We start from the raw sequence: 18,493 nt of genomic DNA on the forward strand, positions 1-18,493 counted from the left end.
GGTGGCCAACCTCTTAATTCCCTCCCTGATGGCAGGTTATCCTCCTCTCCCTGGAGGAGGACTATTAGTGGAAGGTATTTGGGAAAGGCCTGCAATTTGGTGGCTGCCTCTTTTATCGGTTTTATTTTGAGGTTATGGAGGAACCTGGCCTTTTCAATTATAAGACTTCAAATTGGCGTGACTCCCACTTAAAGTTCTGTTGTCAGTCCCCAGCAGAGCTTCCCCTTAACAAATGCCTATTTCCCTCCTTCTCTCCTTGTGCTCTTAATAGCTTCAGACTAATTTCCTAACTCCTGTTTCTTCCAGACACTGCTGGAAGGAGCAAGAAGGACCCTACACACACCTGCTCTATTGGGCATGTTCTGTGTGTCTGTGTCGTCTCACATCTTCCAGACCCCAGGCTGCTAGCTCTCAACCTTAGCTACCTCCGTGGGCAACCAGTCACATGCCAAGAGTCTCTGACTCCTCCTGACACTGTATTGGCTTGAAATATCACACTGTAGGGTGTGGGATGTGGCTTCCTGGGTGACTGCTAAAGGGCCCACAGGATGTATCTAAGACAAATGCAGGGGAGACAAAGGTACCTACATTCCCTCCTCTTCTAACTGGTGCCACAGAGCCACATTTTTGTCATGTCTCCATGTCCCCAGAGCTTAGGAGACAGGACATCCTAGATATCAGGTGTGCATGTGTGACTGTTTATACTGCTGGTGTTACCATGGTCATCGAACACCTCGTGTCGCTTCCCAGGTTTCTCCCTCACTTCTCTTTGTCATCACCCAGCTCTGGGAGCCCAACTTCTGAAACAGAACAGCTGTACCTGATTGCTGTCCCATTTCATTTTCTAGAGATGCCGAGCTAATAATCTAACATTGTGACTTTTTTACCATTTCCTATGAAATTAAAGAATTGATTTGCTAACTGGTTTGCAGCCCAATGTGTAACAATCAGAAGCTTGATGCGATGGCCTTTCTCATAGTATTGCAAGAATCACCAGCCGTCTAACCATTAAAATCTGGTCTTCACTTCTCAAAGTTCCAGGAAGCCTTCTTCAGCCATAGAGCTGGCTGATAATTTGCAGGACTCCCTTGTTCAGACATCATGAAAATGCACTGTTCAAAGTACTAAAATATAAGACTTTTGCCTTTCTTCCATAGTCTTTTTTTTTGATTTTTTTGTTTTTTTAGTTGTATATGGACACAATGCCTTTATTTACTTAAATGTGATGCTGAGGATTGAACCTCGTGCCTCACACATGCAAGGAAAGTGCTCTACCACTAAGCCACAACCATAGCCCCTCTTTCATAGTCTTTATCTTGACCTATGCAATGCTGGTTTTAAGTGCAAATACAAGAACACTTAACTTGTTTCATGGAATCGGTGAGATTACACAGTTTGGATGTCATTGTTTGACATGTGTTTGTGTGTTGTTCTTACCAGAGCAGTGGAAGTGGCGTAGCAAATTAGCTCTATTTACCAATACTCTGAACCTTTGCTTTACTGATGAATGAAGAAGGGCTGGTAGGAAAGGGAGCCATGGGTTGCCCATGTTTCCTTCTCATCCTATGCGTCAGTTATGCCAGGTTGCCATAATGAAATACCATAGGCTGGGTGGCTACAAAACAGAAATCAATTTCCTCACAGTTCTGGAGGCTGGAAGCCTGAGATCAGAGGAGCAACATGGTTGAGTTAGGGTGAGGGCCCTCTTCCTAGCTGCAAGATGGTGCTTCTCACTGTGCACTTACATGACTGAAATAAAGAAAGGCTCTTCTCTCTTCCTCTTCTATAAAGTCACAGTCCTATAGATTACTCTTCTCTCTCCATAACCTTTGTTCACCTTCATTACCTCTTGGAGATCCTGCTCCAGCCTTAGTCACACAGAGAGTTATGGCATTAATGTATGAATTTGGGGGAGGGGAACACAATTCATTTCATGGTGTTCTAGGTCATGATTTTCAGCATAGGTGGTTTGCTGTCATAGGGAGTCAATGGGAGTGAGCAAGGATCTGGTAGAATTCCCTGGTTATTCATTTTTCACAGGATGGCATGGCCTTCTGCAATCAAAGCCAATTCCAGTTCAAATCAAAAGAATGGTCTTGTGGGGCTACTGGCGCCTCTTCCTGCTTCTGCAATCTAAGGAACTTGTACACCCGGCCCCGAACATCCATTAATTATAAAAATCTTGTGCTTGTGGGGCATTATGAATACCACAAGGCAGGAAGCAGCAGACATGCCAACGACACCTGTCTCCTCTGCTCATGTGCATCCTTCGTTGCCCCTTGGACTCACTTACAAAGCCTAAGTCCAAATATCAAGCTGTTTAAAATTTCAAGACGGGAAGAGGAAAACATTAAACCAAACATGAAACCTTTTGGAGCCCCCATGAAGCCGGCCAGTCCTGATTGGCCAAATTCAACAAAGACTAATTTAATTTCTCTTACCTGCTGCACCATCGCTTTGGTACCGGTTGTGTTTGGCTGTATATAATGTTGAAAAATTACCTGGACCCAGAGTTCATTTTTTCCTCTGTACCAGAAAGCCCAGCAGTTCAGTCTAGAATAATGGCCCCACAAAATCATCAAGAAATATACTGATATTTCTGCTACTTCACCATTTTATGACTCTGGCTTTCAACTTGTAGTGGTAAGATGGTTCTTGCCCTTTAGTAGGTAAAATGACATGCCAGGTAGGAAGAATCAAGAGAGAAAAAAGGATACAAGGCTAAAAAAGGATTAAAGCCAGCCATCTGCTCTGTTCCTGAAAGAGCTTTATTTTATGATATTCTTAATTTTTGGAAGCATCAACTAGCAACTTCTGTTTGCTTCTCACTGGCTTTTATTCCATTACTAGGCCATATTCAGCTGCAAGGGAAGCTGGGTGATTTGGTATTTTTTATCAAAGCTCTTCAAACATAATCAGTTCTACTAGCAATGCAGAAGGGTGGAATGAATGGATAATTTATAGGAATCAAGTAGTACCTGTGTATCAAACTGATTCCAAAATTTAGTAGCATGCACCAACTATTTTATGAGGCTCATGGAATCTGTGAGTCAGAAGTTTAGACTGGGCACAGTAGCTCTATTTGCTTGCTGCTACACCATCTAGGGCCTCAGTTGGAAAGACTCGGTGATCTGGTGACTCAAACAGCTGGTAGGTAGAACTTCCTGAAGTTCCAACTTGGGAAAGGATGACTCAAAGCTGGCCTCATCTAGGGCTGTCAACTGGACAGTGTGGCCCCTCTGTGTGGCTTGAGTTTCTCTCAGCGTGGAGGCTAGGTTCTGAGAGAAGATACTCTATTGACCTGGCCAGAAGCTGTATGGCCTTTTCTGACCTAGCCTGTAAGTTTATGGGTGTTTCAGTTATGAGCAAGTCATTAAGGCCAGACTAGATTCAAGGGAAAGCAAGGGGCAAGGTCAAGGTCATGTTACAGAAGAGCATGGGGAGTGAGATGGATTGTTGCAGCCACCTGCCACAGTTGACTATGGGGTTCAAGGATCAGCGAGGTGTTACAAAGGTCCATTATTTTCTGTGCTTTCATGTGATTCTGATCTCTGGAGGGAAAAGCAGAACTAGGATTTTTTTTTTAAACAGGATTTTTCACCTGGTTAGAAATACAAAATGCCCAGTGTCTGACTACTCTCTAGATTCTTTTTCTATTTGCTATGTTGAGCTTTAGAAATTTGCAAACAGTAATAATCATTGTTTTTGGTGTGTTCTATGGGATTTAATACTTGGGTAGATTCTTGTTACCACTACTACAAATGTGATTTAGAACAATTCCAACACCCCAAAGAATTCTCTTGTGCTTCCCCCTTGTATTTAGGTCCTGTCCCTCTTCTAACCCCTGGCAATCTCTTATCTCCGAGTAAAAATTGCTTTGTTTAGCCATGTCCAAAATATGCTGTATATACCCTAGACAATGCATAAGGTGATCCAAAAGGGGAAAACAGGAAAAAATAGAATTTGTTTCTATCTCATCTCTTTACATTTCAACCTTTGTTTTAAAATGCACATAATACATTAGTCCTGTGGCATACACAAATAATTTATAAAGAAAGAAACATATTATTAGGAGGGTTGTTCAAAAATTGATCGCCAATAAAGATAAATGATCAAAAAAAGAGTATAGGGCTGGGGATATGGCTCAGTGGTGGATCTCTTGCCTAGCATGAGTAAGGTCATGGGTTCAATCCCCAGAAACAAACACACACACACACACACACACACACACACACACACACAAACTATACATTTAGATTAGCGATTTTCTCTGTGTTGAAATGGGCATGGTTCTTTACAACCCACCTTTTCCTTAGCCAAATGGAATAGTGAATGAAGGATAAGAAAGAAAAAGTATAGTCCTCTGAGTTGAAATTCAGATTCTTCAAATGAGGTTGTAATAGATTCTGCAATTGCTTTCTGAATTCTTGCTTCCCCAGATCAACCACGCTCCATGTAAATGGGCACCATTTCTCTCATTCATTAAAGTCTATGCCTGCAATTCTAGTGTCTTGAGGACACAAGAGTGGGCAGGACAATCAGTGTGTCCTGCAGTGTGCTTTCTAGAGCAGGAAATAAATGCTAAACAAGCACACAAATAATTTAGAAAATTTCGGACAGTGGTCATTTCCATGAAGAAATAAAAGAGGGTCGTGGGATGCGGGATACCACGGGATATCCTAGAAGATCTCTCTGAGAAAGTCACCTTTGAATTGAATCCTGAATGATAGCACAGAGTCAACCCTGTAGCTTTCAGATAGGTTTGGGAATTGAATAGCAGATGAAAATTACATAAGGGTTTTTGTTTGTTTTGTTTATTGATTTTTAAAGATCTGTGTAAATCTTAGAGTGTTTGCAGATCTTACAGAAAAACTCTCTGCCCACCATGCCCAGCAATGTGGAGGTCCATGGAGGTGAATGAGGAGGGCACCATGTGTCCAGGGAGAGGGTCTGGAACTGCTGCACTAGCTTTTCCATGATGGAAAAACATCCACAATTTTTTCACCTTCTTCTAGAAGGGTTCTGAGAGTAACTATTGGCTGGGACTTAAGGTTACTATGTGTATGATCCAGTGACCTGGGTGGCTCAATCCCTGGACACCAGATGAGAACTCGTGTCTTGGTGGCTACCAGTGTGACATTCACACATTAATCCACACTTGTGCTTGTGTCATTTTCATCCCCCCCCCCACACTGGGGATAAAAAGGCAAATGAGTCAGTTTTCTTACAGCCTTTCTAGCTTTCTCCTCACCTGAGAAAGCTACGTTGTCTCTTTGCATGGCAGTTTGGGACTCAGAGGAAGCAGACACAAAAACAGAATTAAAAATGCAAAAGATTTTCTTTTACAGAAGTCAAGCCCATGAAAGATAAAAGAGAAGAGGGAGCAGGAAGAGGCAGAGGATGTCTGTAGACTGTGATGCAGATTTGACACCTGCTAATGGAGAGGGGAAAGGAGGGAGGATTGGGTTAGAGGATCCTCAAACTTCAGAGCAACTCTGTGAAAGTTTCATCTAGCCCAAAGGGGAGTTATAGGCAATGATGGCAATGATATATATATATATATATATATATTTTTTTTTTTTTTGTTAGAGAAATTCTATGCTGAACAGAAATTGGCAGATCCTAGAAGCCCCATTGTCTCAGAGACATCATGCCCCTGGCCCAAGCACTGCAAAAGATCCCAAAGGCGCAGTGGCTGGCATCTGCCACTTGAAGGCGCTCTTCAGAGCAGGTGCCTCCTGGAAGGAGAGCTGAGGGATGCATTTGATGCTGTGCCTCATCCTTGACGAGCATCTCTCTTGCCTGCTTCTGTGGATAGTTTTACATGGAAAATGCCACCCCTGGTCCCTCTTCCTCCTTCAGCTAAATTTCATGAGCTCTTTAAAAAGGAACTGTGGAATGGTTTTGTCCTATGGAAACCCATCCCAAGGCATATCATTAGTCACCAAGACAAAATTCATGGCTATTAGCTTTTATTAAATTTTATATGTCTGTGGTTTGGAATTCTAGAGGGTGGAGCATTTGACTATGGATTCCAGTTGGACTGTGAACTCGAATCAACAAAGCAGACTATGACTGATGTGAGTGGACTGGGTTGGAAACTGCTCTAATGGGAGTTAAGGGTCACAGTGTCAAAGGGACATGGATACAAGTGATGTGAGGAACAGGGGGCTGAAGCTACCTAGGACTACCTGGAAGTGTTGCAGAAGCACTTATAGATGAAATTTTAAGTTCTCAGGAATTGAGCAAAGGGGAAGAAGATAAGGGTGAGGTTAGCATCCCATCCCTGGACTGAACCTGGCTGAAAACCAGTTTGTTTTGTGGATCGGGGAGGATAGCCTTTCCTTCACCTCCACCCATCACCAGTGGATGTGATGCTCCCTACAGATGCAGGCAATCTCTCCCCATTGCAAAAATGTCCCTAAAAGTTGCTGCCTACTCAAGACCCACTTTTAGTTCCTAGGGCTGGACTTTCTTTTTGTCTTTTCTTTCCCCCGAAATCGATAGCCAAGTTATTCTTTTCTCTGTCCTCAGATGCCATTAGTGATTCTCTGAAGCAACACATGCTTGACCCAGTGGTGACCAGGAGTCTCCAACCAGCTTTCTGACCTTGTTTGGGAAATGTATGGATTTTTCAAATAGTGTGTGACAAGTCACCCAGGTGGCACTGGAAAGGGAATGAGAAGGGTGGGAACTAAATTGAGTTTGCACAGCAGCAAAACAAATGCCATGTTAACTCAGGCGTTCAGGATATAGAAGCTGTCTGATTCTGTGGTAATTAAACTTTAAAGAGAGGCTTGTCTGGTCCTAAATAAACAAACATAATGATCTTTCGTCCACAACAGGACTGGCGTATGGGATTTCTCACTGAGACTTACAGGTTGGAGCTGCCGTTAAGACTTGAACAGGAAAATTTGGTTCCCACTTCATTTATCTTCCAGTTGGACTGTGAACTCGAATCAACAAAGTTGGTTTGGGACAGATTGAGAATAAAGTAGGAAAAAGGAAATGAGTGACTGTAGTGATAAGGAAGGAATCTGCACTAGGCTGAGATGCTGTTCAAAGGAAAAGAAATTGTAGAATTTGAGCTGCAAATCTTAGGTAGCATCTCATCACACTTCTCCTTTAACAGTTGGGAAAGTAGAGACTCAAAGAAATCGAGAAGCAGAAAGATGAAGTGGAAGGAAAACTGAGTCAAAAGAACAGGGCTCAAGTGGCAGTGGTGACGGTAATGTCCTCTGGGACCTAAGTGAGTAGTTTTGATGCCAGTACCTTCCCCTGGGACCTGGTTTTCCTAGGCTTTGTGGACTTTCTCAGAGGCCAAAGATGACCTCCAGAATCTTAGGCAAAATTTCTGAGACTTTCTGGCATTTTGAATTTTAATATAGATGCAGGTTAAACTTCCCTGGCCTCTTGACACAGCCCTTGCTCTCGCCTCTCTGGTCCCCCAAACAGCCTCATCTCCTCCTAACAAACACAGGGTTGCAATTAGGGCTAAGCAGAGAAAGCTGGCAGACTTGATATGCATTCTTGCTCTGGGAGGGTTTCTTGGGATGTTCTCATTTGGTGATTCTTGAGTGTGGATGCACGTGGGTCAATTGACATTTCAAAGTTTCTATCTGGATTCTTGGCTTTAAAATGGTAAGCTCTCCCCCCACAGGTAGCTCTCAAAGTTAGGGGCTCCATAACAAATATATGGAGGGAAAAAACTTAGAATAACTCTGGTGTATATGAGATTGGAGCTTCACATGAAAGAACTGAAACATGCCAGAGTGAAGGTATCGCCATGTGGGGGCAAAGGTAGAGATGCAGCAGGCTGAGCACAGGGTGATGATCACAGACCCCTGTCCTGGGAGGCACACAAGGGCTGTCACTCACCCCAGTTGATATCACATCCTCAGGGTTCTAAATCTCTTCCACATGTGTGACCTCTCAGTGCTTGCTTTTCTTAATCTTCCAGATAGTGGCCATATCCTTTTTAGCTCTTAAGGCTATTGGGGGCATCAAGTTAAAATGTGGCTTTATACAGATTGAAAGTGCTATTAAAATACTAAGTGGTTTACTGGCTTGTTAGTAGTGCTCTTTGGACTAGAACTGGGGATCCCTGACAGCTAATTTAGGTCTTTTACTGAAATCTCTGGGGAGAAAGTAATGCCTACTGGTAGGTAGTAGAGAAGACAATATTTGGAGACAAATGGAAGTTAGTAGTAGTGACCTAGCATGTTTCTTGGAAAAAGCAGACTTTTTAGCACAGAGTGGTATTCAAGTCATTGTTTAGGGATTAGAAATGACACAATTTTACAATCTGGAAAGGAAAACACACCAATTAAACTGAGCTGTTTCTTTGGAATGGAGAAGTTTACCAAGTTGATTTACTTCTCCTCTTCCTCCCAAGTGAGGGTGGGGAAGGTGTGGCCACAGAGTAACGTAAAATCTGGGGATGCATTCTCATCGGTAAGGCTCAAAGATTTCTTGAGATCAAGGAGCAGCTTCAGCCGTGGGAGAAAACAAGAGTCTAGGAAATTAGTCTCTTTGATAATGCTTTGTCATAAGTAGTATTTCTCCCACCATCTTTCACATAGTATCATATTTCATTTTTCTGCTTCAACCTCTAATTCTTTAGAGAAGACCCTGGAAATTCATTTGCCATTCTGTGAGATGGAACCCAGGACTGACTCACTCATCATTATTGTTATCACTGAAGATAAAGAAATCTGTCAATTTCCCTATTTCCTGCTGCCTACATAATAACTCAAACTCTGTCTTGGTCATCTACTTTAAGGGACAGTATAATGACATTGCTCAGAATTACATCTATCCACTTATTTTCAAAGCCACAGCTCCTGGTTCAGTTTGAGTAGATAAAATTCTATTCAAAACAGTTCTGAGAACAAGGACAATGTTTGTAGGATCTTGGGAGGAGTCTTATCTCTCAAAAGCATGTCTCAAAGGTTCGTTGCTTGTTGAGTACCAATTTGCTTCTGAATAAGAATAGGGAGATTTTTGAATGGGATGCAAGAATTTTATTCTGTCTTATGAAAGTATACCCAGCTATTAAATGATTACCTTCAGCATATCAATCATCATCCTGCCCCATGTGTATTATATGAGAAGACTAAGAGGGTGCAGTTCCTACACATCATGACTCGGATCTTCAAGTCTACACATTCATTCAGTCTGCTGTCATTGAGTAGCTTTCACATTCACAACACCAGGTCCAGTACTGAGGGTACAAAGTGAATAAGAGTACCTTGGTTCTTGAGCATGCCTAGGTAAGCAAGTATCGATTTCCTTCTTCTCTTCAGAATTTATATATGTGAATGTGTTTATGTATAAATGAATGTATGTGTATGTATGTGTGTATATATATGAATATGTATGCACATTTACACGTGCATACATTATATTCCCAAAAGTCTCACATTGAGATGATTGCTTTCTCAATGTCTTTAAACCATATATCCAGACAGAATGATGCTTACTATATCTGTGTATCATTTTACTATATAGTTATCGAATCCAGAGGCCCACCATGAATAATCAAGTCCACAGAATAATATGTAGTACATGTCATTAGAGATGTATATTCAAAGGCCAATGGAAGCACAGAAGAGAGAGTTTATAGACAGAGGAAGTAACACTTGAGACTGGCTTTGAAAGCTGAGATACGTCTCCAGGTGAAGGTATCAGGAATAAGGAGCCCTGTGAAAACACAGAGGATGGGCTGGGCCCCACTAGCCCACGTGACTGTGCCAGGGCAGTGGGAGGAGCTGGCTCTGGACCAGTGGGTTGGGGCGGTTTGTGAGGGGGATGTTGTGTCTGTGTTAGGCTCTCTCTGTCTTATTCAGCCTGTTTATTTCCTCTTGGTTGATGGGCAAATTGAGGAACTACCACCATCATGTTCAAGCTCCTCTTTTCTATTGTAACTCAAGACAGACATGGTTGGAAGTCATTGGTACGTTTAAAATTGCAGATGGAACCCAGCTCTCCCTCTCTGGTCTCCGCCCTGTACTGTGGAAACCCTTTCTTCCGTGCTAATCACATGCTCTTCAAAGCTGTTTTTTTTGCCCGTGGCACTGTTTTTGTCAGGTATCACATTTCTACATAAAAATTTATCCTATGAATTGAAGTATCAAAGCAGAACACAGTCATATGCTTTCCAAGTTCTTTATTTATAGCTTTTTATAATTAATGATTGTGTGTCAGAATAAAAGTTGTGGAAATAGTGATTAAAATAATTTGAAGAAACGGGTTGAAGACATAGAAAAAATTTTCAAATGGAATCACTATTCTCCTGTCTCTTGCTCAAGTCCTACCTCAATGCCCGCCTGCCCAGATGCAGAACATAGTTGATGTGGCCACAGTATCTTCAGTTAAATATGTTTGTCTTTTTATGTGTTTCTGTTTAGTCTTTTCTAAACATGTCAGTCATTTTAGACACTGATATCAAAATTCAATGGTGTTTATTTCTCATTGTGTGAATGATGCTCAATCAAGTCATGTAAACATGAGTTCCGTCACATGGGTTTACTGTACCTGTGTGACAGTTTGCTGCAGAGCAATTATGGCCAGAGATGAAGGCTTCACTCATAACATATGTGGTCCGTGTTCTGTTGGGAGCTTGAGGCTGCTGTCTATGAGATGTGCAGATCACAGCCCTTGGACTTATATAATATACTATAGTACAGGACAAAATATATAATGGTAAAATGTAGTATTTATATGTGGTATTTAATACATAACAATATCTGATATCTCATTTAATCAAGTTGTATACTGTGTTAATAATACTAGTATATAAAATATTTACCTTTCCCTTTTCTCAACTTATTAGTGTTGTTGCTAAACCAAGATTTAATGGGGTTTCAAATTGTGGATATCCTTGACCACATCTAGTTTTGATCTTAATTTCTTTCTTAAAAATGAAATGTGCACTCTACAACAAGGTGAGTGCAGTCAGGTGTTTTCTCCCTGTGTGCACATGGCTGACTGTGAACTTTCTTTTCTTCTATATATTAAATATATATTGAGTAAATTACTTGAGTAAAGAAAAAAATTGTCTGAAAAATGAGTAAATAAAACTTGCTTAGGGTGAATTATTCTCTGTTAAATGACGATACTCATAATACCTGTCCTATAAGATTGCTATGAAGATGAATTGGGACATTTTTATAAGTTACTTGCTCTGTGCCTGGAACATGGTAGCTAATCAATACATATTAGCTATTGTTATTGTCATCTATTATGGTATTTGGTATGTTGCTGCTGTCTCATTTTCTGGCATTAGGGATTAGATTACATATCATAAAACATTATAAAGCAAAAGGAGGTTGAATGTGATCCTGTGATCACGGGGATGGCTAATCTCCTGGGCGTGGTAGCCACACTTACTATTTAACCATCTCTGAGTTGGTGAACATAGTATTTCTAAATCCATTGTTTTTATTCCTTGGAGTGGCTGTGTCATCTTACCATCAGCTTGGGTTTGTAAAATGAATCCCCTTATACCTCCCGAATTCCCTCTAAGAAGCTAGCCTGTGGAAGGTAGGTGGAAGTTGAGTGGATGCCAACAGGTTGTAGTGTAGCTCATCTATGAAGGAAAGTTAATGAAGAACAGAATCTGCCAAACAGCATAGATCCTTCTGGTATTTGCTGCTCCTCCACCCAAGGTGTTCTGCCTCACAAAAACGAGGAGGCTCAAGAGTTTAAAGTAGACCTTGCTCTCTCTCTCCTACTCCACCCTCTTAACTATGTTGATCCCACTGTAGTAGTGACAGTGCTCCCCTCACAGAATCAGAAATGGAGAAGACAATCCCCATAAACTTGGTGTTCCTTCTCCTTTTCAGAAGACAACTTCTCTCCAGGCTCAGGCTTAGACTGAAAATTGAAACCTAATTGCTCAAGAACTCCTGTCACCTCTTGAACCTCTGGTTCTTTTTTTTTTCCATTGTTTTTCAGTTTAGAAAAATTGGAATTGTCTCCTCTGTCATCCTGCCTGGGCTTCTTTTCATGAAACACTATCTAGTGATGGGTTCACCAAGCCTGGCTTTCCATTCTATTATTTTGCTAAAGATATTAAGTACTCACCTCTCCTGCATTGACGGGAGGAATCTCATATGCAGCCCACTCTTAAAGCCTGAAGCCTGCCAGGGCTCAATGTTTTTAGGAGGAAATTTGAAACTTAATGATGTAAAGTGTATAAAATACTACCTGTACTAAATATGATTTTTTAAAAAGCTCAAATAAGGTTCAGCTGTGTATTGTTTTTTGACTCATTCTCATCCGGTGTGGAAGACTGAAGTGATGATTCGTATTAAGGATGGACATCAATGAGGGAAACGAAGTTGCAAAGATAACATTGGCAAAACTAAAGAATCTGTGACGAGTGCTATAGAAAGCAGAGAGCTTCATTCATCCACATCTAACTCCTGAAGAACGAGGAAGGGATGGGCTTGATCCTGTGTAGTTGGTATACAGTTGATCAGTGAAATGAAAAAGGACAAGGTCTATTTTGCTTCCAGAGCTTACATAAGGAAATTATATCTATGTTGGAAGAGATGAAAAGCAGGGCTACCAATCTCTCTTTTTTTTTTTTTTTGGTACCGATAATTGAACCCAGGAGTGTTTAACCACTGAGCCACACACCCAACCCTTTTTATTTTTTTATTTTGAAACGGGGTCTCACTAACTTGCTTAGGGCTTCACGAAGTTGCTGAGGCTGGCTTTGAACCTGTGATCCTCCTGCCTCAGCCTCCTGAGCTGCTGGATTACCTACCCAATCTGAATTTTAATGGAGATAAACAAATAGGACAGTATCTGTAACATAGTAAGTGCTGGATCAATATTTAAAATTTTTACTGAATTTCCAGAATTGCTGGGAAGGAAAAAGATGCTGAAAAATTTGAAATGGGAAAAAAAAAAATCACTGGTTTTCAAAAAAGGGAATTAGAGAAATTCTGAAAAGAACATATCAATGAAGATGATGTCAATCCCTAGTCAAATTTAGGGGCAAAATACTTACAGATGGATAGTGAGCCCTCTGGAAAGATGAAATTATTAAAAATAATGGGTCTTCAAAGTTGGCTAGACTTATCTAATTTCATTTGGATATTGTCATTGAATTATCTGATTAAAGAAATTGACTAGGTGGGGAATATCTGGATTTTGGTGATAGTCTTGGATAAATTGCTCACAAGCTGTGCTTCTTGTGCATTTGGCACACACACAGCTCTGTCTCCCTCTCCGCATCCACCCACGGTTGCCTGCTCATCTGAGGCAGGACAATACTTTTCAAATATCAACCAAAATTTCCTTTTTTCATTTCCAACTATGGTCCTTGAGTCAGCTAGGCTACCTGCAAATATTACTTTAAGTAAGCGATGACATATTGAAAAAGCCGCAGAAAAAATACTCTGTGTTGGCTTTGTATTTCAAAAGTGCGAAGTTTTAAATCCAAACTTCAGGATTTGACTGTAGGATTTGTTGTTTATTTCATACATGTGCACAAAAATAATATAATTTGGTCAATTTTGTTCCCTAGTACCTTCCCTTTCCCTCCCCTCCCCAGTCCCCTTAATCTAAGAGGTATTTCTAGGCTCTGGACTCCACTTTCCTGTTCCCATTCGTGTCTTGAAGGAGGACATAATTCATTGATCACATTTGGGCATGATAGGAGGCTAGAAAGGAAAGTCATTACAGTGAATGAGAATCAGAATCTAAAAAGAGAGAAACAAATTGAAATGATGAACCAAAGATAGTGTAATTTAATTTGGAGTAAATACAAACATGCTAATAAGGATTTTTTAAAAAATCAACTGCATTATGAAATAGGGGAAAGTATAGATTTAAAATAAAATATTTGTTAGGGATCTTGCTTGAGCTTTTGTTGACAAGTTATTATAATATGAATCAAAGTTTAATGCAGCTTTTAATCAATTTTGCTCATTTTAGTGTGGAAATAAAAAGAAGAGGCACAGAAAGGCAAATGTTCACTGCATGTCTCACTAATATGATTGTGGCTAAGTGTTGGTCATACTTCCACACTACACACACACACACACACACACACAAACACACACAATCACACACATACATACATACACAGATACACACACCAGGGATTGAGCCCAGGGGTGCTTTACCACTGAGTCACATCCTCAGCCTCTTTTATTTTGAGACAGGGTCTTGCTAAGTTGCTTAGGGCCTTGCTAAATTGCTGAGAGACTAGCATTGAATTTGTGATCCTCCTACCTCAGCCTCCCGAGCTGCTGGGATTACAGGTGTGTGCCACTGCACCCAGCAGGCACATATTTTCAAAGGAGTATTCTGGAGAAATTGAAAGAAAGTGTTTGTGAAAAGTATATTTTAAATGAGAATTTGAGAAGAGATCAGGTCTGGATCACAAGAGAGATGTCCTCTTGAGGGAGTCAGTATTTGGTTTCTCTAATGCCTGTTGTACTAAATGATACTTTGTATTTTGTGATCCCATAGGTGAAAGTTATAAAGATGTAGATGCTGCGTTGCTATTCAGAAGACATTTTGCTATTAGGAATTTCCACCAATGAAATGACAGCTTTAGGGGAGATTCTGCCTCACTTCCCTGGAAGAGTTTAAATCAAGAGTAGGATCATCAACAGAGGGTTTGTAAGGTGAAGGGATTCAGGAATCCTAAGATAACTCTGAAGCAAAGACAAGGCATGCTTTCCAAGTTTCACTCCCTGGCTTAGTTGGAGAGTAGTCTGATGTAGATGGATGTGAAGAACCTTTTGACCAAGTAGCAGAAGTGATGGAGATAACTGGTCAGCTCAGAAGGAGTTGCCTAGATTTCCCTTGCCCCTTCCTCTGTATGCAGGACACAGAGAAGGGAAGGATCTGGGCTGTCAGACAGTAATTCATCTGAAAGAGAAGGAAATAATTCCCTGTGGTGTGACTTGGGAGGAAGAATGATGATGCTCCTCTATGTGCCATGACTGTACCTGGAGAAGTAATGGGACTTGATCAATGGACAGGTTTGGGGTGGGGGATCTGGATGATAAAGAGGTAAGTGTGGGTTCTGTCTGGGAGAAAGATGATGTTTTAGCCTCATGGTTCATGGCTCTGAGCCCAGCAGGTGAGTCTGGGACAATTGATGGCTTCTGACACCCTGGCAGTCGCAGTAATTCTGAGGTATGTGCCATAGCCAAGGAGCTCTTGATGTTGCAGACAGCTTCATTGCTGCTGGGTCATCCCTCACTTCGCAGCAGACCATCTTCCATCAGCCAAAGATGAATGAGAAAACTACCCAGGCTTTACATGTTTTCAACATGATCCTCTCTCTTCTGTGCAGACTAGCTTTGGTTTATGTGCTCTGCTGCCTTTTCTCTGAACTATGGTGCAGAGGGGCCCTGGCATCTCCCACCCCTTAAGTGACATGGTGAAACATAGACAAGAGAAGCTCCTCAATGGGCTCAGCAGGGTGGGATTCTGCGGCACTCAAAGAGTGACAGAATGTGCCTTTGCTTGTCCAGGAACAGGCAGAGGTTCACTGTTGCTTTAATTCATCAAGTGCAACTCCATTCCTGTTTCAGAGCAGGGAGTGAAGAGAACTTCTTCCAAGAATCAGAATGGGCAGCGAACAAAGCTTAATTTCCTGCCAAGAGAAGGTAAAATCTATCCTGGTGTTAGAGGTAAGGTGAAATGGGATACAGTTAGTTATGCAGCGCTAAATTGCCTTCAATGTTCTCTGTCTTCAGATTGCAGAGAAGTACTGTCTCTGAATCTCTCTCATTTACAAAACACACTGGTTGCTTTCTTAGTAAATTTAAACAGAAACGGCAGTAAATGAATATATGAAATAAAAGCTTTGCACACTTTTTTTTTCTGATATCCAATTTCTGAAAGTGAGGTGACTGCTTCCCAGGCTGCTTTGCGACTCCTGGCATCGTTGCCAAGTGCACATGGGAATCTGACCAGGATCCCCGAATCTCCAAGACACCTCCACAGTGAGTCTGGCTTCAGTCTCTTCATCTGTCCCAGGGGCCATGGGGCCTGACTTTCTGAGGAACTGCCCCTGCATCTGATGACAGAAGTGTGGGAAAGCTGTCTTTGGTGACCAAAAATGATAAATATTCAAGGAGATAAGTACGTTTACCCTGGATTGAAAGTTATCTGATGTATACATGTATCAAAATATCACATGGCATATCATAAATATGTACAGTTTTTATGTACTAATAAATAAAAAGTCTTAGGAGTGCTTAAACAAAGGGTCATTTGATTCCTGGACAAAATATTTTCCGAGTTAAAATATCATCTGGCCCAGTTGTGAGAGTGGGGATAAGTTTTCAAAACACACGCATACACACACACACACACACACACACACACACACGAACCCGAACATGGCTTTGCTAAGGGACTCTGGAAGTGGGATGCCATTTGTATAAGACAGACTCACAGACTTGACAGGACTAGAATAAGGTGTGCCCAAGAAGAATCTGAAGCAAACTCCCTCAGAACTTATTCATTTTGCCTCAGAAGGTTCAGGCTACCCAGGAGACTGCTAGGCTTAGCAAAGAGAACCAAACAAAAGGAAGGGGCTTGTGTGGCAATCAAGGCTGTGAAAGAAATAGTTTTTGCATTGAGTGAATCTCTGGAGAGAGCTAGATTAGCACTACTGCCAAGAAGATCATGTGCTGATATGGAGACCAGCCCAGCAAAGGAGGCTGCAAACATTATGTAGAACTCATGAATGAATCGGAGTCAGGCTGGGGACTCATCTCACAGGTTACACATAGAGGACCATCACTGAGGGAGAGCCTGCATCCCATCCTTCCTCTCTGACCTCAACATCAGAGTCTCTACCCGGAGGGAGGGGCAGCCACACCCATGCTGGGAAAGTGGTGCCACTATTTTTGCTTGTGCTAATAGTGCAGTTTAAGCCGGAAACTGGACTGGGCTCTGTTTTTATTTTTTTATTTTTGGGTACAGGGGATTGAACTCAGGGGCACTCAACCACTGAGCCACATCCTCAGCCCTATTTTTTGTATTTTATTTAGAGATACGGTCTCACTGAGTTGCTTAGCACCTCATTTTTTTCTGAGGCTGGCTTTGAACTCATGATCCTCCTGCCTCAGTCTCCCGAGTCACTGGGATTAGCACCCAGCATGGGCTATGTTTTAATCATTAAAAACAACCAGGAAGTTATAGGATTGGCAAAAACTATTGCTTAGAGATAGGAAAACAATTTGACATAGTAGGGTAGAAAACCAGTGACTGAAAGATGCCTAACTATTTCCAAAAGGGACATTAAAGCAGGACTGGAAGTGGCAATCCCTTCCTACCTGAATCAAATTGGACAGGATCTACTTCCCAAATCTCAGCCTAACTATATGTGAGACTTGGAAACTTCCTCTAGTTATTGCCCAGGAAGAAGAATGATACAACACAGCATTGTCTATGCCACAGGTAGCCACCTTGAAATCTAGTCCATTGCACAAGTCAGATAGAAGGCGGGAATCTAGTGGCTGTGTACTCATTAGGTGACATAACAAATTCTATTCAGGAGTCTTTACAGTGCTTACTCAAACCAATGTTTGCTTTACAGCTTAGTACATAGGGCAGGCGCTCTGATCTGTCCAGGATTAGAATTTCTGTTGAATCATGGCCATCCTGTGATGTGGGTGCTAGGACTCTTATTTTCTAGAGAAAATTAAAGAGCTAATGTGGGGCAGCCAGTACCCTGCCAGGGGAGTTTCCTGCTCAGAAGTTGAGCCACTTGAGAAATAGAAAGTCTGAAATAATTAATAATAAATAAGAGAGAGAGCCAGAAATAAGAATCAGAGAGGGATGCCATCAGGCACCATCATGCACAGTTCACGAACGGCTCTTGGCAAGCTAACACTGCAATGCCATAGCTAATAGGCAGTACATTTATGGATAGCACCTGGTTCCATTCCACTTGGGCATCCCCATTTTTTCTATCATACCCATATCACCTGGCCATCTTTACTTACAATCCAGGGCCTTTTTTCTTTTGTGTTCAGGATGGATTTTCTGAGCCTCATTTGCATGATTCCATGAGACCTCCTCTCGACTTTCCACATGACACATACTCACTGTGCCAAAGATCATGTTGCCAGACCTCAGAGTTTACTGTTCCATCTGGCCATAATTCCATCTGCATGAGATCATGGTGTGTATGGTTCTGTTTTGGTAGAGAATTCTTATTTAATGGTTTGGTGTTGTCCTGAATTGCATTTGAAATGTTGGATGATTTCCTTAATTTGTCTGTGATGTTTGTGAAGATTATAAGTTCATGCAATTTTGATTTTTGACTCATAAAATTGGACTCAATAACTCAGTGGCTGATGATCAGTTTCATATTTTGTTCATTTATTCGTGGGACTATTACTAGTGACTACCTATTATTTTCTTCTGGTCCCTTAAAAAATTGTTTGATAATAATATTAAAACATTTTAACTCTCAGGTTATACTTTTCAGATTTCATGGGAG

Source organism: Marmota flaviventris, chromosome 9 (genome assembly GCF_047511675.1).
Source record: "Marmota flaviventris isolate mMarFla1 chromosome 9, mMarFla1.hap1, whole genome shotgun sequence".
NCBI classification, from domain to species: Eukaryota; Metazoa; Chordata; class Mammalia; order Rodentia; family Sciuridae; genus Marmota; species Marmota flaviventris.